The sequence below is a fragment of the Mustela nivalis genome, assembly GCF_964662115.1.
Source record: "Mustela nivalis genome assembly, chromosome: 19".
NCBI lineage: Eukaryota > Metazoa > Chordata > Mammalia > Carnivora > Mustelidae > Mustela > Mustela nivalis.
In genome coordinates, this window is record NC_139038.1 from 5,812,051 (window position 1) to 5,838,184 (window position 26,134).

General features: G+C 48.2%; 1 long non-coding RNA gene across 1 annotated transcript in view; it reads right to left on the reverse strand.

The window, feature by feature from the left end:
• Nucleotides 1–5,447: 5,447 nt before the first annotated feature.
• LOC309854092 overlaps nucleotides 5,448–26,134 on the reverse strand; it is a 75,628-nt gene continuing 54,941 nt past the window's right edge. The window contains exon 3 of the long non-coding RNA XR_014306094.1: nucleotides 5,448–5,824. This is a non-coding gene — a long non-coding RNA (uncharacterized lncRNA). The remainder of the gene's footprint in view (nucleotides 5,825–26,134) is intronic.

The following is a 26,134-nucleotide window of genomic DNA, read 5'->3' on the forward strand; positions in this document are numbered from 1 at the left end:
TCACTTGGAAATGGGGGCTTTGCAGATGGAATTAAGGCAAAGATCCTGAGTTGAGGTCACCATGGATATGGGGTGACCACACAGGGAGGGAATGCCACGTGACAAGGGGACCAGAGTGGGGAACAAGGAGGCTACAAGGATCACTGGAAGCCCCCAGAGGAGAGAAGAGAGGCCTGGACCAGATTGTCCCTCAGCTTCCGGAAGGAAGCAGCCCCACTGACACCGGGGGATTGGACTTTGGGCCTCCTGGCCGGTGACAGACTGCATTTCAGTTGTGTGACACCTTCCAGCTGGCGGTGCTGTTACAGCAGCCCGGGGAAAAGAGTGTGCAGAACGGTAGGGTGTGAGCGGACATGGGAGGGGGTAGCCCAGGAGGGAAGTGGGGTCCAGGTGGGGCTGGTGCTCCTGTGGCCAAGGTGGTGAGGGTCTAGGGAGGCTCATTCCTGACTACTTAGATTCCCTCGGAACATAGAGTGACCATTGTCTATGTGCACATTTTATCACATTTTAGAATTTTAAGTATAAACTGATGGATTATTGAAGACCATTTTATTATCTGGCAAGACGTTCTTACCTTTTGCTAGCAAGCATAATTTTCCACCATTCCCTTGAAATGCCCTGGGCTTCCTGGCACCACCCGCATACCCTCCTCTCCAGGAGCCAGGGGAGGAGCTCATGGCCTTGCAGGCTCTGTGCTTATGCTCGGTGTGGATGGGCGCCCAGTGCCTGGGGCTTGGAGTAGCGATCGATTCCTGGGGCAAATGAAGCTTACAGCTGCCGGGATTTCAAACGGCCAGTTCTGTCTTGCCATGGCCTCACATAGTTGTTTAAAATTCTAGACTTTAATCATCCCGCTTGGCATAATCTGTAAGAGGGGTGGGTGGCAGGACAGGAAGATACTGATGTAAATGCATAGACCGTGGGCCCCAGCTTGAGGTGGGAAGTGAGTTCGTTCCAGAGGCTGGGCAGAGTGGATTCTGGCATATAGACTGATTGCTCAGGGCCGCAGGCACGGGACACCAGCCAGCCCACGGCTCCATCCGTATGGGTGCCGCCAGGGACACAGAACTGTCCTGTGGGGGGTGCGAAGCTGGGCCTTCTGGGAAATGACGCCAAGCTCCCAACAGGGCCTGTGTACGTGGCCATGAATCCCTGCTGGGGTGACATTTGTCCTAGTTCTCTCTGGCTCACATAAAGGCTTCTCAAAGGCAGTTTGATACACACACGTATTTTGCTGGGAGCGCTAACTCATCACCCCCGAGGAAACCGGCGTTCCTCTATCTGTTAACTCGCTTGTTCTGTCATTCATTAAAAACATTACCAAATGCATGTCTTTTTTTTTTTTAAAGATTTTATTTATTTATTTGACAGACAGAGATCACAAGTAGGCAGAGAGGCAGGCAGAGAGAGAGAGGAGGAAGCAGACTCCCTGCTGAGCAGAAAGCCCGATGCGGGACTCGATCCCAGGACCCTGAGATCATGACCTGAGCCGAAGGCAGCAGCTTAACCCACTGAGCCACCCAGGCACCCACCAAATGCATGTCTTGCATCAGGTGTCAAATGAAACAATCGACTTCCAAATAATGTGTCCATCCAAGGCCAGGTTATCTGGGTAACAGACCGGAGGGCTTGGCGTCTCTGTGGATTAGAAGTTTTTGTGTGGTGCAATGCGTTCAGATGGGTTTAGCCCTGAGCTGAAATCAGACCTCAGCCCGGCTTCTTGTGGACACAGTGAAGCATCCATCAGTTTGGCATGCCTGCAGGGCCACTCCCGGGGGTGCTCCAGGACCCCGTTTTGATCAGGACTGCAGGCATCTTATCCCTCAAAGCCTGACAGTGTCCAACCTTTCCACCCCACCATTGCTCTGCTTGTGTGTATTGCCAGGAAGGTGGCTCTGCCAGCAAATAGATTCACCAGGTTCCATGTCCTAAGCTTCACTGGGCTAGTTTTGCTCTCCTTCCCTGGCATGCGCAGGAGGCATTCCTGGTAAAGCCTTTGTCTGCCTGGAAGGCAAGGAGGCCAGCCCGGGCGCCGCATCACCGGTGCGGGGTTTTCACTTTTCTTCATAGGGCATGTCATCTGGGACAAGCCAAGTGTTGGATCTTCCGGAATATTACAGAGAAAACATCCCCACACATTTCAAAAATCTTCTATCCGAGCAAGAGGTTGCCAAGGGGAAACTTACCAACCAGCTGCTTTTGTTATTATGATGAGAAGGAGAGTGGCCAGGCGCATAGCTGGGCTAAGATGCTGTCACGCAGCCCCAACAACAGTTTGCAAGGGGCTCCTGTGTGTTTGCCGTTTGCTGGCTCTGTGCGGAAGTGTTGTCCTTTCCACCACCCCTTGAGCTTTATCAGGATTGACTTGGGTGCCAAAGCCACGTGTCCAGGTGCCTGCTTCTAAATTCCATTCAAAATTACAGTTGGTGTGGGTAAAGGGGCTGAGGATACAGAAATGGCAGAAGGAACGCGTTGTCCATTTTCCAGCGCCTCCTTGTCTTTTGGACCTTGGCTAATGATAACGGGATTTCTACTCTCCCTGATTTACCCTCATTTGGGGGGTGTGAGGAAAGATAGCGGGGTTGGATTGAAGCAGGCCGCCCCAGATTCCGTGGGGAGGCGGGGCCTCTGGGCGGAGAGATGCCGTGGGAGGCACTGTCATTCGCGAACGTGCGAGCGCCATGTGGTTTCCAGCCACTTTCAACCAAACATCTGTTTTATTAATATTAAATGAAAGTGCTTTTGGCTGTTAAGAAAACATTACTATAAAATGTGTAAGTATAATGATCGCATCCTCAATACAGTGTATAAGATCGCCTCTATGGAAAACAGGCACTTGTACATTTGCTTTTTATCATATGCGAGTGTGATAGGTAATGAGAACATCAATCCACATGGAATGATAAAAATAAAATTTACTGCATCCTCCTGACATTAATAGTGTCTCAGAGTGCCTCATGCCCCTTTTCCTCTGTGAGATTAATTCGGGCTTCTTTTAAACTTTGCCGTATTCATCTGACATATCAATTCGGAGGAGTCTAATTACCAGGGACTGGTGGAGTAAATTTGTATTAGTTCGTGGACTGGCAAGGGCAGAAGGACCCACGAGCAGATTGTTGATTCTCAAGCATCATCCAGCTTCCTGGAGGAAAGGCACATGGCTGAAGATCTTGCTTGAGTGGAGGGCAGAGATATTTGGTTGTTCTGCAAACATCTGCCGTACACCGAGAATGCAAACTTTGGCGGGAATGAGGGCAAGTAAATAGAGTAATGTACATCATCGTTAAGACAGGCTTTTATGGGAGGGAGGAAACCGTCCTCATCTGTATGTGCAACTTCTCCGGGTTGGCAAAGGGTGTAGATAATAAGAGATGGTCGATACAGCATTTTCCCCTACCAGAAATGTCTATTAACCTACAGATTTGCACATTTACGGTACAAATAGAAACCGATACTCATAATTGTGACTCTCCTGGTGAGACTCTGTGTTTATCAGAGCCAGATTAAATTATGGTCATTGAGGTTTTAGTGCCAAATGCATTTTATTGTTTTATAATTCTCTGAGAATGGGAGATCCATGTAAGGTATAGATGTAATGCTCCATTAACCAGGATATCTGATTGAGACAGAGGGTCTCATCTGCCAGCCTTGCTAGAGAACAGAGGTAACAGAAATGCGCCATAAAACAATCAAGCTACGAATGGCAGCTTAGACAAGGGCAGCTTCCCTTATCATGGTGATGGTAGGAGATAGAGAGGTCAGGCTGGGGTCACCCATGAGCTGGCCATGGGGTCTAGAGAATGGGGAAGAGATTGTGTGTAGTGGTCCCTGCAGAAGATGACATGCAGAAGTGCATCTGGGTCTCAAGGACTTGGTGTGTCCCATTCTTATCAACCGACCAAGATGTCTGCAACAGTGTGGAACTCTGGAGAGTCCTGATGTGGGGCGACAGCAACTTGTGGTTGGTGTCCACACAGGGCATGCCCTTTTTGGGCCACATGAGGCTTGGTGGCTAAGGGGCTTTTCTAAAGTGCCTCAAATGCAAAGTGGCAGAGCATAATCTCAGACTCTGGCTTCATCTGCTGGAGATGGGTTTGTAACCATACCTTGCAGAATCCTCTCTGCCCTGGTCTCAACAATTCAGCAGCTCTGGTCCTCCTCTGTTTTCTCAGCATGGCAAACTCATTCCTGCCTCAGGACCTTTGCATGGGTTCTTCTCCCCACCTGAAATGTTCATCTCCCTGAAATTCACATGCTTGGATCCTTCAGATGTTCCCTTGGCAGCGTGGCTGCCCTCTAAATGTTGAGCGTTCGTGATAGCCCATCTGAAGTGGGCATCGGGGCACTTTCCATGATGTCATCTTGTTGTAATACCCTGCACGCATACCTCACACCCAACGTCTTCTCAATAACTTGCCTGGGGTTTGTCGTCTGTCTCTCCATGAGGGCAGGGAACGGGGAGGTTCGTTTCAGCTGTGTCTTTAAGGCATACAACCCATTGTGGGTGCACATTACAGTTTGATGAAAGGGAAAAGTTATCAATTGTTTTGGGCGATTGTGATTTGAGCACACATCCAAATCCATCCATCATGTGCTCCAAATCCAGGAGGGAGGCCTGGAGCTCCCCCATGGCTGGCAGTCCTTCGTGCCCCCAGCTGCATGGACAGATGACATGGATGGGAACAGGCCTAAAGTGTGGGACTGCTTCAGGCCCAAGGGGGGCTGGGCACACTGGTGAGCCTTGTCCTCTGCTGAAGGTCACTGGTAATACGGCAAGATATGTACAGCTCCCCTCTCGCGTGCCCTGTGCCGCCCCACCATCCCCAGCTAAAAAAGCGGTTTTCACAGAATTGAGTGATAGTTGACAAAAGTAAAAACAGTTTTTAAAGAGCCCCCTGAACCTCTCCAAGGTCTCCCCAGGAAACACTGGGACCCCAAATTAAGGAGGTATGGTGAAGCCATCCACAGAGAGGGTCTCAAGAGTCCTCCCATGCAGGTGTGAGAGGCTAGAAGGCAGAAAAACCCAATGTCAGAGCTCAGAGGGGTGGAACCCGGGCCAGGTTGGCTGGCGCCCACATCTGCCCTGCACACATGTGTGACCTGGGGAAGTCCTCTCTGTGGCTTGTCTGCCTAATGACTGACAGCTGCCTCTCCAGCCTCCTCCCAGGGCTGTGGAAAGGTGCCAGCAGGCGCAGGTGGGCATGGATACGGCACAAATGGAGAGCTGCTGTTAGTGGACACAAGCCAGTAATCAATACCCCATTCCTCAGAGTGTCACTGGTCTAAACTGTGACTGACATCTCTGGTTCTAGCTTGGTATGTATGTCTAGGCTCATGTATGTCAGACCAGCATGTGATCACGGTCCCGCCTGATTAACAGCACTTGTCCTAGCCATGAAGGCAATACTGACAGTTTGCATTTCTGAGGAATGTTCCATGGGCTGGACACTGTGCTAAACACGTCACGTGAGCCATTGTAGCTGATCGAGACTGACCCTGCAGAGGACGTGCCAATGATGAAATGGGAGCTCGGAGAACTTAAGTTTCTTGCCTGCCCAAGGTCACCAGCTGGTAGGTGGCAGAGTGGGGATTTGAACACTGGAGTCTGATACCCAAGCCTACCTCTGAGCCACCAAGACTCATGGTCATCACTGAGACCCAGAAGGGCCTGGCCACAGGGAAGAAGTGATGGGGTGGGATAGCTGGCGTTGGGGGCATCTTGCTCCCTGAGAGTGAAGATGGAGATGTGCTTCATGGAAACACCATCGTTGGCGGATGATGGTTGGAAAGTTGCCAGCAGGGCCTCTATCTGGTACCAATGATTCTGTTAAAAAAAAAAAAAAAAAGAGGGCGTGCTTGAAAGAGCTTAAATGCAAACTCTCTGAATTTAAGGAGAAAGAACATTGAGACTTTGATCTCCATTAAAGTAACATTGTGGTGAGATGCCCCTTTTCACTCATGCTGATTGGACAAATTGTACCCAATGCTTCTCGGTCCTCCTTGGCTGAAGATGAAGGTCATTTCCGGGGACTTATCTTAAGGTCCAACCCAGGGCTTTGTGCCCAATAAGTACTACAGGGTGAGCCCAGCAGAACAGCCAGGTTGTGAGAGCCCCAGAGGCGCCCAGAGGTGGGTGGAGGAGCCAGACAGAGCTCCTTCAAATCTCTGTCTGCATTTTTCTCACAGGTGACCCTGGGAGGTTACTTGACCCCTTCTGGAACTGTTTCCCCTTTTGTTTGATGGGAGCAGTGTGTCCATCACAGAGCTTTCCTGAGGATTAGAATAGTCTATGTGACATGACTGACATTGAATTGGTTCTCAACACGAAGTAGCAACTCTGATGATTTTGATTTTGTGGATTTTGAACAAGGTGGCAAGTGGAAAAATATTCTCACAGATGTCTGCCTCTACCATGCAGGACTTCTGAGTGCTGGGGACCCTGTCTGCTCTGACAGAGGACCCCTTGATTGCGTCCTCGGCTGGTGCCCACTTGCAGGGAGCAAGTGGTGTCCCACCCTGTGTACACTCCAGACGGAGAAATTCCTACAATGAGTGAGCCCTCAATGGGCCATTTCTCTTGCACATCCAAGAAGAGCCCACGTGGGGGTTGGTGGGGTGTGAGCAGAATAGGGGAGATGGGTTGGTGGGTTTCTGGTGTGCAGAGTGACCCCCACCCAGGGGCAGAGAGAGGCCCTGATTGAGCTGGGCGGTTGGAGCTCCTGCTGTGCACTGAGGAGAAGGGGAAGGCGGGTGGATGTTGGACGTGCTGTGGGGACGTCTTGACAAGGCATCCTGCTGGGGGCTGTACAGAGATAATAGCATTTCCTCGAAATTCGTGTCCTTCCCCAATCCTCAGAATGTAGCCTTATTTGGAAATAGCACTGCATATATGATTATTTAAGACAAGATCCTAATAGAGTAGGAGGCCCTTCATCCAATATGACTGAGGTCCTTATCAATCTTAAGAGAAGCGCAGACACAGAGATGCTCAGAAGAAAGACAGCCATGTGATGATTGAAGCTGCAGAAGTGCATCTACAAACCGGGCAGTGCCAAGGACTGCCAGCATATCAGCAGCTGGCTGAGAAGCATGGAGCAGAGGCTCCCTCTGAGACCCCGAGGAGGAACCAGACCTGGAACATCTTGGTTTTGGACTCCTGGCCTTCAGAAGAGAGAGAGCCATTTATTTGGCTTTATATCACAGTGACTTTCTGAGAGTGGGGAGAGGGTCGGCAGAGGTGGGCTCTTAGGGTCAGAGGTGGGCTGAAGAGCAAGGAGGCGGCAAGTCCCAGCATAGAGGACCTACATTTGGTGCAAGGAGGCCGCAAGTCCCAGCATAGAGGACCTACATTTGGTGCAATGACAGATAAGCCTCTGGCGCTAAGGAAGCACACAGGCCAATGAGACAGAGTATATTCAGAAAAAGCCCTGCTTGTGTGTGGAAAGATATATGGCATTTCAGATCAGTGAGGGAATGTGGGATTATCCAATAAGTGGTATTAAGATAACTTAGAACAGTCTGGAAAAAATGAAGTTGGGATCCCCTACATCACTCTTTATGTGAAAATGAATTTTAGATGGGTCAGAGGTTCGAATGTATTAACTGAAAAAGAAGGCCATTGCTCCTGAAATGGTGGAATAGATATTTTTCTCTATTCTGCCTGTTAAGTACAACTAACATCCCTGGACATTATATGCAAAACAAACATAAGACGTCTCTGAAAGCTGGAGAGAAGACAGACAGGCCAGGGAGTTTAGGACCCAAGAAATGACATGGCACTGGGTTCCTTAAAATTTGGTGTGTGTGTGTGTGTGTGTGTGTGTGTGTGTGTGTGTGTGTGTGTATACACTTTATATATCTCAGACTGAATATTAGAGAAGCTGGCAACCTAGAAATGCTAACAAGTGCAGACAAAAAAAGCCGTAAGAAGAATCTGCTCTCTCTGACCAAAGGATCAGGAAAGAGGCAGTCTAGCAAAGCAGGCAACTTTAGACAATGAATTACCTCCATACTCCTGCAAGCATCTAAAACCACTGAAAACAGAGGTCCCACCCGCACCCCTGCCAGCACAGGCTGAGTGAGGAGCCTAGACCTTCACCCTTTCCAGGTTGTAATGAGGCACACCAACCTACCCCCTCTTTGCTGAAGCGGTGGCAGAAAATGCCTTAGTGGGGAGCCACAAATCTCATTCCTGTGGTGGTAATGAGACCCCCTCCCTTTGTGAATTTGGTGGACACTCTGTGTGGAGCCTGGGAGTAAGCCCCATCTAGTGGTAAGTAACAAGGTCCCCTGCTCCTCTTTGTTGGGGAAGTATCAGGTGAGGCCTACAAGGAAGCCTGCACTTCTACCCCCACCTAGGAGTAAGGGGTGCCCCCCTCCTTCTCCTGCCAGACCAATGTCACAGGAGTCCTGGTAAAATAGGAGATTGAAGTAAGATCCAGATTCTCAAAACATAATGGCAGAAACATCCAGTTTTCAGTAGAAAAGTGATTCATCATACCAAAATCCAGGAGTATCTTAACTTGAATGAGATGAGGTGATCAACCAACACTGAGAAACCAACACTGAAGTTGCATAGATATTAGAATGATCTGACAGGGATTTTAAAGGAGCGTCATAAAAATACTTCCACAAGAAATAATGAACATGTTTGAAATAAAAGAAAATGCAGAACATCTTAGCATGTAGAAGTAGAAAGTTCCTGCAAAGAGAGAAGGAATAAAGAAAAACTATATGGAAATTTTGGAACTGAAAAATGAGATAACCAATATAAAAGCTCGATGAATGGGTTTAATGGCAGAATGATGGGACAGAGGAAAGAATCAGTGAACTTGATGAGAGAACAATAGAGATGACCCAGTCTGAACAGCAGAGAGAAAATAGACTAAAAACAATAATGACAAAAAATGAGAGCTTCAGGGCTCTTGGGGTGATAACACAAGGTCTGGAAGGAGTCCTGGAAGGAGAGGAGAAAGAGGGTGGGGCTAAAAATTATTCAGAGAAATAATGGCTGAAAACTCCCCAAATTTGGCAAAAGACATAAACCCACAGATGCAAGAAGCTGAGTAAACTCCAAACAGGATAAACCTAAAGAAATCCATGCTAAGATACATCATGTTCAAATTTCTGTAACCTAAACAGAAAGAAAAACATCTTAAACACAGCGAGAGAAAACACCTTACTTATATGAGAAACATAGTTAGAAATACAAAATTTTCTCATCAGAAACTATGGAGTCCAGAAGGAAGCAGCACAATATTTTTTGAAAGCTTAAAGAAAAGAACGACCAATCCAGAATTCTATCTCAAATAAAAATATCCTTCAGGAATGAAGAGGAATGAAGAAGAAATGAACCTCCTCTCAGATGAAGGAAAACAAAGAGCATTTGTCACCAGCTGATCTACCCTAGAAAGATGACTATCTCATTTTTCAGTTCTCATCCTGGGAAGTTCTCAAAACAGAAATAAAATGATAAAAGCAGGAATCTTGGAATACCAGAAAGGAAGATGAAACAATAGAAAGAGTGAAAATACGGGTAAACGCAATAGACTTTCCTTTTGTTCTCAAGTTTTCTAAATTATGTCTGATGGTTAAGCAAAAACCCTAACACTATTTGATGAAATACACAAAATATGTAGAGGAAATATTTAAGACAATTATATTATAAATGGGAGAGTGTAACGAGATGTAAACAGAAGTAAGGTTTTTATGTTTTATTCAAACTGGTTAGATGCTGACTAGACTATGATCTACTATGCATGTTTAATGAGATAACTAAAGTAACCAAAGACACAAAGAGATAAATTCCAAAACATTACTTATAAATCAAAATGGAACTCTCAACAATGTTCAGGTAATTCACAGGAAGGCACAAAAAAGAAAACAAGAAATGAGAAACAGAAGGAACAGAAAACAAAAAATAAAATGACAGACTTAAGCCCTAACAATAATAATTAAATGTAATGTAATTAGTCTAAATACACCAATTAAAAGACAGAGGTCAACAGAATGAATTTTTAAAAAATTATCTGTGCAAGAAAATAATTTGGTGATTTCTTTAAAAAATTAAGCATTCACTTATCATATGGAACAGCAATTATACTCCTTGGGTACCTGTCTCAGAGAAGGGAAAAGACCAATTGTTCATAGAAATGTTATTTGTAAAAGCCAAAAAACTGGAAAAAAATATGGTGCCCTGCAATTAGCGAACTGTTTTTTTTTTGTTTGTTTTTAAAGATTTTACGTATTTATTTGACAGACAGAGATCACAAGTAGGCGAAAAGGCAGACAGAGAGAGAAGGAAGCAGCCTCCCCACTGAGTACAGAGCCCGATAGGGGTCTCAATCTGAGGACCCTGGGACCCCGACCTGAGCCAAAGGCAGAGGCTTTAACCTACTGAGCCACCCAGGCACCCCAATTAGTGAATTGTTAAATAAACTCTGGAACATTCATACCATGGGATACTTCACAGCAGTAAAAAGCAATGAACTCTTGAAACAGGCAACAACTTGGATGATCTCAAGTATGTAATGATGAATGAAAACAGCCAGTCTTAAATGGTTGTATATTTTGTGATTCCACTTATATAAAACCCTTGAAATGAAAAATATCTCAGATATGGAAAGTAGATTTATGGTTGCCAAGGGCTAGAAGTGGTAGAGTAGGAGAAGGAGGGCTGGTCTGACTATAAAGGGGCAGCATGGGGGAGATCTCTATGGAAATGGACTCTTCCTTATCTTGACTGTGATGGTGTCTCCACAAACCTATGCAAGTGATAAAACAGCATGGAACTACAACGCGCAATGAACCAATGTCAGTTTCCTTGTTTTCATGTTGTATACAACAGCTACGGAAGCTGTAACCACCAGGGGAAACTAGATGGGGGTACAGGGACTTCTCTGAATTATATTGGCAACTTCCTGCGAATCTGTGATCGTTTCAGAAAAAAAAAAGTTAAAAACAATAAAGATACAGAAATTACGGAAGAGAGCATGAGTGAGGCAAAACGCAAAACCTAGAGTTCAGAAAGCAAATAATCAATAAATTTGGCTACATAAAAATCTGAGACTTTTGTTTGATGGAGTAGACTATAACAGAGCCAAGAGAGAGATGAAATTCTGGGAAGAACATATTTGCAACATCTGTAGCAGACAAATGTGACAGGCCAATTTCCCTGTCTTACAGAGTTCACATAAATCGATTAGAAAAAAATAACCCAATAGAAACATGGGCAAAGGATGTGAACGGGCAATTTACTGAAAAATAAATACAAATGGCCAAAAAATGCAGGAAATGTGCCCAGCCTCATACTTGATGAAGGTCATGTAAAACAAACCACAGTGAAATCTGTTGTTCGCCTATCAGATTAGCCAAAGTGGGAAACTGAAATGCCCCAGGACTAATGAGGATGAGAAGTAGGCATTTGCCTACACTGTGGGTGGGAGTGTGAATCAGTGCCCTCTTTCCAGAAGACCATTAGGGCATAATAATGAAAATGAAAAATACTCCCTGCACCCCTCACTGCCATGGTTATCCCAAAAGCATACTCTCAGGTTTCTTGAGATACATGTTCTGGGATTTTTTTGCACCAAGAAATGAGTTACATTTGTAAAATGGTGCCTGGCACATACCAAGTACTATGTCAGTGTTTATTAAATAAATCAATAGGGCTCAGCTGGGGCCTGGGAAGGCTGTGGCTTCAGGGACCCTGGCACACAAGACCCTTAGCATAGATGCCAGGGGTGTGATTCACCTGTGATGGTTCATGTTGTCTCTACTTCATTGGGTCAATGGGGGGCTCATATATTTGGTCAAAAATTATTTGGGGGTGTGTCTATGGTGTTTTTGGATGAGATTAGAATTTGAATCAGTAGACTGAATAAAGCAGCTGGCCCTCCCTAATGTTGGTGGGCTTCATCTAATCAGTTGAAGGTCAGCATAGCACAAAAAACCTCTATAAGAGGCAACTCTATTGCCTGACTTTCTTCCAGGTGGAAGACATCTCCTGCGTTTGGGCTTGGACTGGAACTTACACCATCGGCTCTTCTGTATAGAGAGTCTCATGTTTAGAATCTTGATTCCTCCCTATTCTCCCTTCTAGGGCGGAGGTGATGATGAGTGTTTGGTGCAGTGTGTTTTCCTACACATGCAAGTCTACACATCTTAAACATGTCCCAGGACAGAGAATGAACACCCAGCATCCAGAAACCCAACACTTGGGACCCATTAAGTCTTTCCTTCCCCTGCTGCACTGAGTCATCTACAGTGTAGACATTGGCCTTGGTCTTAGGGTACAGACCTTGCTAAAGATGGGCCTAGCCTCATCTCTAGGGAACTCCAACCTCACAGTGTGGACTGGGCAGGATAAGAAAAGCTATGGTCTCACCTCTCTAATCTCACACTCCTGAGCCAGTGGCATCTTATGTCTGGTGTGAATGTAGCTAAAAGGCAAACTATAGTAGGATGCAGGCCTATGCAAGAAAGGCAATTTGCAGAGACATTTCTTGCCCCTCTGTTCTCACTTACCTAATCTTTATCTAATTAAACAAGATGCTCCACCTGCAGTCAAGGCAGCTGCATGTACAGACCTGGCAATTTGTTCAGCTGGGGGACTTTATAGCATTTGCTCACACATGTATTTGTGGCGAAAGTTCTTGCTTTAGGAAAGAAAGAAAGAAAGAAAGAAAGAAAGAAAGAAAGAAAGAAAGAAAGAAAGAAAGATCGTTCCTCTAGAATAGAAATAGAACACAGAATTTTGACTCACGAATTTGTAATTATTTTTCTCCTTTTGCCCCCTTAGTCGTCCTGATCAACCTGTTAGCCTATGAGATGCAAAGAAAGTTCCAGAACACCTCTCAGAAGGACCTTCAGATTCTATCTGCATTCACCAAACTGTCACCTTTGGACACGCCCTGTGAGCTCTCAGGACTGCTTTATCAGCACTGTCCTTTTTTTTTATTTTTAAAGAATAAATATAAGGTGGATTGGATAGTCCAAGTTCTAAATGTTTGTTTAAATGTTTATTCTGCTCTTTCCCCTCAAACTGCACCCCTTCTCCGTCTTTTCTATCCAAATCGGCACATAAATTCACTTGCCTCAGGTTGAGTCGGGGACAGGGGAAGGCTAATGTCTTTGGGGCAGATGTTTGCCAACAGAGTCTGAAAATGGGGATCCAGTAAGTTTCTCCATCATGGTTGGTGCCCAGGCCCCATCAATCTTGTGAAAATGTTCTCGTGCTTCAAAAAACCTACAAAAAACAGTTTACAACAATATAGGTGCTTGGTTATCAATCAGATGGAGTGGAAGAGTGTGGGGTGAAAAGCAGCAGTTTCCTGGCCCATCCCCAACCCCATCCTACTCACTGCAGGACAACTCCCTGCTCTGTCAGTGGTGATTCTCCGGATAGGGGCTCGATTGCTAGATGCCGTGCTTCTCCTGCTTCCTCAATTGCCAAGTTTAGGGAGTAGCTACTGATCCTGTTAGGGTCCGTGAGAATTTAGGTGATTCATCCCACTCTCTGTTTCCTGGCCTCTCCCATCTAGTGACAGTTATGTTCTTCTTCTTCTTCTTCTTCTTCTTTTTTAATTCTTGTGTTGGTTCCCAGAACGGGGTCTCTGAACCCCAGGAAGGCGTGACAACAACTGGGCTCCCTCTGAGGGTGGGTGGGAGGTCGGCCCCTGGTGCTCTGATTTCCCACTGGAGGAAGGCACTTCTGAACACAATGTCTTTCTCTCCTGACGGCCCCATGGTCTGCTTGGGCTCTCCCTGCGCTGTGAGTGGGGGGCTTGGAAGGGGAGCTGGTGGGGGCGCACAGGTGTAGGTGTCTCATAACCACCACACTCTTGATGTTCCTCTTACTCCCTCCCCCATCAGGCCTGAAGTGCTCCCATGCAGGCTCCTGTGTCTTGGCTTCTTCTCCCATTTTATCTTGCCACATGGCCCCATCCATTTCCTTATCTTCCAGAAACCCACTGACGTTTCCTCTTCACCGATAACCCTGCCTCATGGGTGCAGTCCTCCTGTATTTCTACCCTTTATTCAGTCTGCCTTGTCAACAGGAAAACCACAGCAGCCTTTTTAACAGGTCTCGAGATGCCAAACAGAGGCCTGAGCTGCCCTGGGCAGACAATCCACAGAGCCCAAGCATGATCTTCTGACGATCGGCTGCCTGGGCTTTCTGGGTTCCCTTTATAGATGTTCCAGACAATTCCATTCATCCTAAACCTCATCACGGCTTTAAAACAATTGCTCAGCCCGGGGCCTTTTGGGGGTATCAAGTCATCTTTAAAATGGTGGAGATGAACTGGCTGTTGGGTCAAATCAACCCACACGTCTCCTGTTCCTGTGGAGACGGTCCCTGTGCCCAGGAACAGACATATTTCTGCCAGCCTGCTCATTCAGGGGCAACCGGTTCCTGTGAAGCCAAGTAAGAGTTCTGAATGATTCCAAAAATCTCCATGAACAGTTTTCATCTGTAAGCCTCATGAAAACCTCCTTGAGGTTGAGTTATTCCATTTTCTGAAGCAGACCCACCAGTGCAGAAAGGTGCCTGGACTTGCCCAAGGGCTCCAGACTGACCCCAGATGCTGGAGCCTGCGCTTGACGCATATACCATCAACATCCCACTATTGTATTTGCCCAAACTGGGAGGGGCCTTGCTCACAGACAGCAGATCATATATTGGGATCCTAACTTGTGTGTTCATGTCATCTATCTTGTCCCCACTTTCAGGTTTTATTATGGGTTGAATTGTGTCCCCACCCCAGTTTCGTAGGTTTAAGTGTTACCCCCTAGCTAATCTCAGAATGCAACTATTTGGAAATAGGGTCTTTGTAGATGATTGAGTTAAAACGAGGTCATTAGGATGAGCCCTACCTAATCCAGTATGACTGTAGCCCCTATGAAAAGGGGAAATTTGGACATAGAGACACACCCAGAAGGAAGATGGTGAGAAGACACAGAGAGGAAAATGGCATCTAAAAGCCACAGGACAGAGGCCTCAGGAGAAACCAACTCTGCCAACACCTTGATCTGGGGCTTCTCGACTTCAGAAATCAGAGACCATAAATTTCTGTTGTGTGAGCCACCCCGCCTGTAGCTCTTGGTTACGGCAGCCCTAGGAAACAAATGCAGGTTCTAAGTGGGAAAATAGATTCTTTGCATTTCCTTGCTTTGAAAATTTTCCGAAAGACAGTGCAGGAAGCTGCGCTACAGTCTCTTCGTAAAAGCCAATTATCATAGAAGGTGACTGGAACCCCTTCTTGTGCTGCTTCCCAGATGGCCTCTGAGTCCCCATAAGGCTCCAGGTCACTATCCACAGAACTGCCAGATAAGCTCTGAGCCCAGAGATCAAGGTGCCAGGGACCTTCCAACCTGGTCAGAGAGGTGCCAGGTAGAATCAGCTATTTGGGACTGGCTGCAGTGTTTATGGGATCCAAAAGCCGCAATTTGAAATGAACCTGTTGGTATGGTTCCTAACGACTTCCCCCCACCAGCTTTCCTGAATCACCTGGTTCAAGTCTTGTGAAAGGCTGAGCCTTCATCTGTGGGCAGAAGGAAACCAGGGTTTTCATCTGTACCTGCCTTGTTCTGGGGGAACGTTTACCCCCAGTAGCCAGCAGAGGGAGGCATCACGCACCAGAGGCAGGAGAAAGCCACAACTGGCAGGGGTGGTGGTGGGGTGGAGGATGGTTGGAACAAGGGGCAGCGTAGAGCTGGGAGAGGTCCAGGCCATACTCATCCCTCCCTGGTTCCCCCCTCTCACCAGCTCTCTAGTCCCCTAATAACTAGAAGTGAGCCCAAGAGTCCAAGGGACTCTTTCTCCAAATACCTGTGGGTCCCTCACTTGAGGCAGCCACACAGCCGGATTTGTGTCTGTGCATGGAACTGAACAGAACCCAGGGTGGGGGGGTACGCAGGCCGCTTCATCCACCCACATCTGACGACCATTTTACAAAACACACATCTTCGGCCTCTCCTGGAGCAAATACTAGCACCCAGGAGTATTTGCCCGGGTTGGAGGTTTTCGAGCCGTGTTCCCTGCCCTGGTCCTGGGAATTCTTCTTCCTGTGCCCAAGTGCCAGCACGCCGAGAGCCACGGACAGTTATCAGCTGCATTAGTACATTTCTTCTTTCTCTCTTTTCCTTTTTCTGGACGGGATTAGGGCTGCTGCTGCCAGCAGTCCCCAAATCTCGTGCCAGGTGCTGCAGACCTTTGAGGCTAATTGGGTCAGAGCCTTTTTGGGTTGCAGGCTGCCTGGACAACGTCTTGGACAAGGGCATGCCACTCTGAGATTAAATTCTCCCACGGCGACGGAGCCCGTCTTTCCTGGTAAAAATATGAGTTTCTGTCAACATCTGCACCCTCTGATCTGATCCGCAGGGCTCTGCTGCGGAGTCGGGGAGGGGGCTGGCAAGGACATGGAAGGAGGTGGCACAGGGCAGACCTGACACACCTGACTCAGGTGCTGCTCTCCAAGACCTTCTCACCTCTTGGGGAAAGACTGCAGGCTTGGGGCAACCAAATCTTGGGTTTGGATTCTTTTTGTCCTCCCAGCTTGGTGACCTTGGTTGGGTGTGTCACTTCACCTGCCAAGCCTCAGGGGTCCCTCCTGGGAGATGGGGCACAGGGCTGTGGTGCAGAGGCAAGGAAACCAAATGCTTTCTTATGTTGGAAAAGACACTGTGTGAAACCAGGGAAGGAGCTGGGTGCTGACTTTGTTCTAGGTGCTTGGGAGACACTAGTGAACCAAAAAATGAAATCCTCACTTGAGGGTTTACATTCCAGTGGAAGAGAGAGAGTAAACAAAAAGCAGAATACATAAGGAGTTTCTGTATCAGGCTAGAGGAGCCAAGTGCTATGGAAGAGGAAAAGCCGAGCTGGATAAGAGCTGAGAGTGTACCCAAGTAGAAGGGTAGCCTCTGGGAAGGGGTTGTGATATCAAATAAGGCTATCAGGGGAAACTTCGATGCACAGGTGGCACTGGCACAAATACTTGAAGAACACAAGAGAAGTAGCCAAGTAGAGATCCAGGGGAAGAGCATCCAGGCAGAGAGATAGTCAGTGCAAAGGCCCTGTGGCAGGGGTGTGCCTGGTATGTTTCAGGTGCATGTGGCAGCTGAAAGAAACCATGGAAGAATTTGAATTTTCACTCTGAATGAGACTGGGAGGCACTGCTGCGTTTTGATAAAAGGAATGACATTATCTTTTGTAGGGGAAGGCAAGGACAGAGCAGGCTGGCCAGTTAGCAGCAGGGCACAGTAATCCAGGTGTGGGATGATGATGGCCTGGATCGAGGTGGTTGCAGGGAAGCGGTGAGAGGTGACGGTTTCTGGATGTATTTTCAAGAGTATTTCCAGACAGATTGGACGTGGGGTGTGAGGGAAGGGAGGAGTCAAGGGTGACTGAAGACTTTGGCCACTGTCAACACCATTTAAGGAGAGGTTTGGGATGGAAAGTCAAGGTTAAGGCTTTGGAAAGGTGGAGTTTAGATGTCCACTGGACAATTCCTTATGAGATATTCTGCAGGCAGCTGGGTATGAGTCTGGACTTTGGGAGGAAGGTCCAGACTGGGGGTGTACAGCTGGGGGTCATCAGTCTATGGATGAAATTTAGAGCCAGGAGACTGAATGAGGATAAGGGAGCGAGAGTACATAAAGAGGAGAAGAGGGCCGGGGTCTGAGCCCTGAGGTTCTCCGAAATCAAGAAATCAAAGAGAATCGAAGGAACCAGCTCAGGGGGCAGGGAAGCAACTGTTAGAGGCTGAGGCTGTGTACTCACAGGGTCATTGTTGTCCTTGATAACTGTGATGGGCTGGATCATGTCCTCCCCAAATCTATATGTCAAAGCCCTAACACCCCAGGATCTTGGAATGTGACTGTACTGTGACTGTGATTATGGTAAAATGAGGTTACTGGAGTGGGCCCTAATCCAGTAGGACTGGTATCCTCATAAGAAGAGATCAAGACACAGATATATACAGGGGGTCGATGCGAGGACCCAGAGAGAAGACAGCTGTCCACATGTCAAGGAAGGAAGGCCTCAGAAGGAGCCACCCCTACCACACCTTGATCTCAGACTTCCAGCCTCCAGAACTGTGAGAAAAAAAAATGTCTGTTGGTGAAGCCCCCCATCTGTGGTACTTTGTCGTGAGGGCGCTAGGGGACAAATTCAAGCACCTCAGGGAAGTGGCAGCCAAATCCAGTCAGGTGGGCTCAAGCAGGGAAGCAGGGATAGGTCCAGCAGAGTCTGGAAAACTCTTCTGAGGGTTTTACCCCAAAGAAGAGCAAAGACAAGGAGCGTAGCTTTCAGAGGAAGTGGGATCAAGGAATTTTTCTTTTTCTTTAAAAACGTTTCTTTGCTGATTTTAGGTGGGAGGCGTAACAGCTTGTTTTTATGCTGCTGGGAATGGTCCAGTAGCCGTCACAAAGGCGATGACGATGCAGGACAGGGGCGGAATGGGGGTCTGTGCCCAGAAGAAGGTGGGGAGCAGAGAGGCCTGCCGGCAGTTTGTGGGCGCAGCTCGTCAGGCAAGCGAGGTGACGGAGTGGCCGGGCTAGCTCACCCTTCCGCTATCTACCTTTCCTCGTCTTTGTGCTTTCAGGCTCTGCCAATCATAGAAAACCGATAACCATGCAAATGATCCTTGTCCAAGAAACCCAAACCGGACACCACTGTTTTGCATGTGTTAGTGGATTCAGTCAGCGCTCCTTTAAACCACTGGTGACATCTTACTGGTTCCCTCATTAACGGATGAGTGAAGTAAGATCTCTGACACGTTTGTTTTTGTATTTGTAGGAGAGTCACTATTTTACCTTGAAAATCCTTTCACAAGACACCGATAGAGGGTAGGTGCATATTCTCTCTGATGGGTTTACTTTTCCCCATGATCCCAGAGCTCAGGGCAAAAGCGGACCCCTCTCTAAAAGCCCCTGAGGAGTGCTGGGTGACAGGAGAGGGATACGGGCCACCTGGAGGGACGGACAATGGCCCAGCCTTCCCAAGGGTGATAACCCCCTGGACATTTATAATTTGGCTGCAGGCCCACTTGGCAACATGTCATTTTTCACCTTGACCCCCCCCCCCACTGAAATCTGCCCCCCCCTCTATCCCCCACCAACACAGAAATGGCCACTTTGATTTATTTGTGTGACTGCAACCCTGGAGAAGGTGGGGGAATCTAAAGAGGCTAGTGCGACCCCAAGGGAACAGAGTCTCCCATTCAAAGGTCTGTCCTGAGAAGAAATGGCAGGGGCTGGGGTTGCTCCAGGACAGAAAAGCACTGAGCTCAGCTGCCCCAGGCCACTCCCTCTGGGACCCATGTCTGGTCCAGTCTGGGAGGACAGTAATCTATTGAGCAGGTCTGCTCGGCAAGGGCAGGATTCTGACACCTCGGCACAGGCTCCTTCCAAAGCTGGGACCACCTTCCTCCCCTCTCAGTGGCAAGTCACTGCCAACTATCTGGATCTAGAAAGTTCATGAATTTTGGTCTCAAGGTTCTGGGTGGAAGTCCAAGCTCCTCCCTCCCCACATGGATGGACCTGGTGAAGTGACTTTGTCTCTTAAGCTTCCATGTTTTCTTCTGGAAGCTGAGAATAGAAGGAACTTGCCTCTCCAGTTGGGGCTTTTAAAGGGCAAAGTTTCCAGGACTGTACCAGGCACAGGGCACTGTCCAGTAATGCTAGTTCTTGCCATTCTGACCCCCCCACTCATGTGCTTTCTTGGGCCCAAAGAGGCCAACCTCCTTCCTGCGCTGACCTAGGGCATGCCCCTCAGCCTGTGATGGGTCCCTTCTCCAGGGAAGGACTCCTGAGCCTCTGGCCTTTCTGTGCGTCCTGCCGCACTCCCAAGGGAGAGCAATCTAACCCCTCACTGTAATGCCCCATCAGCAGAGGGACAGGGACTAGACCTTCCCCCTGGAACCTCTGGCCAAACTCTGGCCCCCACCCCTTACTTCCTCTGGGGAATCCTGGTGCCACTCTTCTGTCATGTACAAAAGTGCTTTAGTGTTCTAGAAACTGATTACATTTGGCCTTGTACAAGTTCCTCAGAAATATCATTCTTGCTTCTGGGTAAACATATCTGGGTAAATAATATGTAACATTTATTTATTTATATTTGTGACCTCCTTTTCCAGGCCCCAAAGCTCTACTCAATCTTTCAGGCTTCAAAGAAGTGCTGCCTCCCCTAGGCAGTCTTACTGGATTGCCTATTGAATTGACCGCTTTCTTCTCTGTAGGTCAAAGCTCCGTCCCATCCTGGCCGCATTTAGATGTTTAGATTGTTTCCTCTATTGGCTTCTTCACGCATTCGTTCATGTGTTCATTCATTTGCACATTTGGCTAAGGTTTCCTGAGCATCCACCATGCACATTGCACAGACCCTGTCATAGGCCTGGTGCTCAGATGTAAACACGTCAAGTCTCTGCCTTCAGATGCCTGTGTCTTTGGGTAGGTTTCAGTTCCCAGCATGGAGTAGAGCGCCTGCCTGCCAGGTCACAGGTGTTGGGTAAATAAAGAGATACTGTGAGCCCATTTGCCCCAAACTCCTGCACTTAGCACACACTGTTTGTTTAGATTTTAACTGTGCCTCTGCTAAAGCACACTTTAATTAATGCTCTTTGGTCCGCTGCACGTTCCTCCTCCATCTGCAGGAGAGTGACGCCTGCACGACGGTTTGGAAGTTGTTACCCTACTGCCGGGAGTCTCCTGTCGTTCTGGCCTGGGCCCTGGGCAGCCTGGTTCCCACCCTGGCCTCAGGCCCTGGGCAAGCTCCTGTCCCTTCCTTCCTGGCCCTGAGACCTCTGTGGCCTCTGAAGAGCTGAGGACAGGAGGCATGCTTGATCCTGTCCAAGAGCTGTGGCTGCCCTGGCCATGGCTAAAGTCCTCCCATCACCCCCCTGCCTGGTTTCCGGCTCCCATCTCTGGAGCCAGCTGAGCCCTGCAGAAGCAGCGGCTGCCAGACAGGGCTAAACCAGGAAGAAGCACCCTGTGCTCTGCCCTCTGGGTGATGTTGTATCCCCCAGGGCCTGGGACACCCCACAGCAAGCCCACCTTCAGGAGAAGAGTGGGGGAGGCGGTAGACATAGGTGCCCACGGTAGTGAGCAGACCATGCATGTCACACCTTCCGGTCCCCACTCTGCAGGACAATGCCCAATGCAGGCTGGACACTCATTTCTGACCCCTGGAGTCCATCCCCTCCCTTTCCCCAATGCGGCCTGGGGCTCCCCCTGGGGAATCATCTCCCACCTTGCCCCACAGCCCCATCTGGGTGGAGAGGCAAATCTGGGCCTGCCCACCCTGGGGAAGCCGCGATGGCTGATTCTCAGTGAAGGGACATGCAGGCCACCCTCGCCCCCCATGGGACCAGGCACACGCTTCCCTGAGCCTCTGCCTCCAGAATGAATGAGATGGGCATGAGGAAATGCTGGAGACGCTCATCCCCCACACTGGGTTCACTCAGGGCAGACAGTTACTCAGCTGCTGCCACTCGGAAGCCTGGCCCCGCGGATTCCTCCTTCTCCAGGCTTGCTGTGTGTTTTCTCGTTCCTGCGAGCCTGGCGCCTTGCTGCTCCTGGCTGGAGGCCGTGCTCACTGGCTCAGCAGAGAGTGTCCATTCAGAACATCTCCATGTGGTCTATGAGGGCTACACTGCTCGCCAGGGTGTCAGCTGGTGACCGTTGCCAAGCTCATGCTTGTCCTTCCAGGGACTTCAGCTGTGGCGGCTCCTGGCAATCCCTGGTGTCCCGTTGCTTGTGGATATATCACTTCCATCTGTTTCTTTACACGGTCTTCTTCTGTGTGTATGTGTCTGTCTTCTTTTAAAGACACCAGTCACGATGGGCCTAGGCAGATCCAGTATGATTTTAATTATATGTGAAAAGATCCTGTTTTCAAATAAGGTCACACTTTGAGCTTCTGGGTGGACATGAATTTGGGCGGGAGCATTCTTCAGCCACTAGACAGCCCTTCTGAGCAGAAATCCAGCATCACCTCCATTTCCAGACCTCTGCCATGCGTGCGTAGGGAGGGCCAGCCAGCTGGGCCCCTCCCATCACAGCCACCTCGCTGACTGATCTGCAGTTGTGACCCTGTGTCAGCCCTGCCTGGGGATCCTGAAGCTCACTGGCACATGACAGACTTGAAGCCTTGGGGCCGGGCCATCGTAAAGCCCAGAATCAAGCCTGACTCATCAGGCCTCTGGTTCCAGACCCAAGTCTCTCCATAAAATGACAGGCTTCTTCCGAAGCACATGCCCTCATCTGCTTTGTCAGGCTGCCCTGTGTCCAGGTGAACAAGCCTACAAGGCTCAGGGGCCCAGTGTGGCGTTTCATAAACCGAGTATGACACTTGTAGACGTCTCGCAAGCTCTGGGGAGGCAGCTCTGTTTTCTGACATATGAATTACTGTATTGTTGCAAATACGAGTTGTGAACACAAGCAAGCCCCAGATCACAGATCCATTTTTATTAAAAAATACAACTTTCAGTGTGTGGCTCCATTTTTTCACTAAATGACGGATATGACCAACACAGCTGAGGGAGAAAAATAAAAGGCAACACTTGGCCAATCAGGTCAGACCCGGCACACAGGAGTGAAAGTTAAAATCGCTGCTCAAATATTTTATGTTAATGAAACTCTCTGGATATGGCTCAGCTTGTAGAGTAGTAAGTGAAACATTGGTTGTTTGTCAGACTGTCCAGACTGTTGTCCTGCGGGAAAGAAGCTGGGCCAGTTGGGCCCTGTCTGTTTAATGCTAACTGCTGTGAGCGTCTGCGCCCTTTAGTCCCTGGCTGGGACCTAGCCTTGCTGCTGGGATCTCTGCTTATAAACACAGTCAGTTCCTATGCACTTCTGATAAAGGTTCCTGTGTCTGGGCTTGGGTGGCCAGGGAACCAGGGGACCTGGGCTCTAAGCACACAGTGGAGCTAAGGAAGCACTGGCAAAGAACTTGGTGAGGACTCTGCCCTGAGCTTCCCAGCTCAGTCTCCCCCACAGTAGCATGGGAAAGATGTCAGCAGCTCCCCTCAAAGGTGGAGATCAAGTGTCTTCTTCCATGAGAAGGACAGGGAGCACTCCATGAATGCCAGCCACTATCACCCACACTCCTCTGATGAATGCAGGGACAAGTCTGCAGTTATCGGCAGGAGGGGGCAGGACTTTCCTCCCCTCCAGCGCAAGGGGCGCCTTCTTTCCTCACAACTACCGGAAGCGGGTTATATGATCCCAGAGGGCTCTGTCTGCTCTTGGCATCCAGCCTTCAGAGCAGAAGAACCACTATTACAAATTCTTACTTTTGTCTGCTCTTTAAAGTAAACAACCAATTCACACCCTGAGAGCTTACAGATTGGTAGGATATAAATACATCAATTTGTTTTAAGCTGTTGGAGAGCAAAATTACATTTTTAGCACTCAGAAGGGCTGAATCATGGTCTGGAGGTATGCAGTTGGACCAACTCCTTTGAGGGGTCAAGTATAATTTTAGAGTAGAATTAGTATGATTCATGAGAGAGCTGCTATACTTACAGGAAAAAAAAAAATCAGTTCCAAGCTAGGATTATGGTTCTTTTTACTAAAGTATTTTCCAAAAAGTTTAAGATGTGCTTTTGGAGGGAGGCGTTTATGACTCGTGAAAGTCTGAAATTGCCTCTTCCCACAGAGCACATCTTTGTTACAAACATCTAAGTCATGGTCATGTATCCAGATGACCTCTGCGTGATGGCTGAGGAGGCTGGGCCAAGGTACCCTGGCCATTTCATGCAACAGATTCAATATCTCCCAAGTTCCAATAAGTTCCTTTCATTATCCTGTCATTTCATCAGGGAGTGGGTTGGAAAAAGCCCAGTCAGGTCAAATGGACTTTATAGGAAGTACTGAAGGAGGGGCACCCACAGAATATTTGTAGATCTTTAAAGCCACACGCGCCTTGTATACTATTATGAAGGAAAATAATTCAAAAGTTCTTAATCTTGGTTCCCTCATCTGTCTGATGACCATCACAGTGACCTGGATGCCTCTCCAATGGAAGTCTTAGGGGTCAACTGAGGAGAAGGTGTTATGGGGCTGTGGGGGCACCTGCCTACACGGATACACCGAGTCTTCTTCTGCCCCCTCTTCCTGTTTTCTTTTTTTCAAAATTTTATTTATTTTTTTGACAGAGAGAGAGAGAGATCACAAGTAGGCAGAGAGGCAGGCAGAGGGGGAGAGAGAGAGAGAGAGAGAGAGGAGGAAGCAGGCTCCCTGCTAAGCAGAGAGCCTGATGCGGGGCTCGATCCCAGGACCCTGGGATCATGACCTGAGCCGAAGGCAGAGCCTTAACCTACTTAGCCACCCAGGCACCCCTCTTCCTGTTTTCTTCTTCTGCTTCCGTAAGGGAGATTCATTTTAAAGTCTGAGGTCACCTCTACGAAGAATATTTTGAAAGAAAACCTAGCTGAATTCAGGTCAGGTGCCCCTTTCTTGGCTTGTTTTTGGGGAAGAAAGTTTAGAATCAATAACCAGAAATTTGAATTAATTGGACGCTGTTTTTCAAAATAACCAGTAGTAGGATGGAAGCTTGCTCCCTTCCCCAAAGGCAAGCCCTTACTCTTCCAATTCCCGCTCTGCCATGGCATCTGTCCTCCTCTCCAGGCCTGTGTCTCCCAGGCCAACTCCTGGGACCTCTGCGGGGTGAGTCTTCACCCGGAGATCACACACCCAGACATAGCTGTATTCATATAATGGGTTAGCCAGTAGCATGTTATTTCTGAACGATCTTCAAAATATTCTACTCTGATTTATTTCAAGTGTGGATTTAGTTTCTTTCCTGCAGTGTTACCAGTTGGTAAGGATGTATTTTGCCAAGGTAATTTGTTCCACTCTGGCCCAAGTGAGATGCGGCAAGGGAAGACATGAAATCTTCAATTTCAGAAAGGAAAGAGCATAAATTCTGAAGTGTAGCACCCGCCAGCATGGGAAGGTCCCAGGGGAAGGCTGTGAAAGAATTCTATAAAGTTTTAATAGCTCAAGACCCAAGGTAGCAGAATTAAATGCAATCTTGGGGACCAACTCTTTTCGTGATCGTATGAAATGTGGGGAAATCTCTGTATCAACTCTGGCAGCTCCTTGGGTCTTTGGACGGCATGCAGACCCATCAGAATTTCAAAGCACATGTGAGTCTTTCTAATCTCATTCAGAAAGGTGGAGCCATGGGTGGACATGCAGAAAAGTACAATTAAACTGCCTGTGGCTACAGGACACAGGTATCTTTACCTCTCCTGAGAATAGGTAACTCCGGAACTCACTGAATACTATGAGTCGTTCCAGAGAATTATCAAATTCAAGGGTGTTGTGGAAACCCCTCAAACTTGTAGCCAGTGGCTCAGAAGTATGAGTGGCTTGGAGGTCCCTACAGCATGGCTGGTATCTAAAACTAAGAGCAGCTTTGGGGAGCCCATAACTTATGGGGTTTGCTAACTCCAGGTGGCACAGAATTTCTGAGTTGAGCTGAACTGATTTGTAGTACAGAGCTGTAGTACACCCAGCTGGTTTCCCCTTTTCATCCAACAGGGAAAATATTCCCACAGATATTCCTAAAAGGAATCAGGAGATCCTGTCACGGGAGGCTGATGTGGCCAAGAGGACTTGCTTTTGCACAACCAGCCCCCACACTGGGGACAAAAAGGCTTTAGCCGGAACTGTTAGCCTGACAATGCCAGTTGCCCACTCCTTCTTATGTCCTCAACTAGAGGTGCCCCAAAGCTGCCAAACCATCTATTCACAAACCAAAGGCGTAAATGAACTCCAGGCGCATGTGCTAAAATTACCCTTCCCAAATGGCAGAGGCGCCCAGAGCGAGTACGAGTCCTGCGGTCTCTGTGGTGACCCAGGGTGTTGGTGTGGATGTAGGCTAAGGGAAGTAAAGGCTCCCGCCCTGTCCTTGCATCGAAGCCTTCCCACAGCCCCACTGTTGGGAGGAGTTCCTGGCAGCGATCTATTTGTAGAGTCGCTATTTAACCGGGTGACTTGCCTTGGCAGCTGCTGAGATCTCGGATCTAACAGATTTGAAACTTAATCCCCGCAGCGCCAACAAAGCCCTGCTCTTTTTACATGGCTAAAAACGTACGATGTCCAGACATGGCTCAGTTGTGCTCTGTCT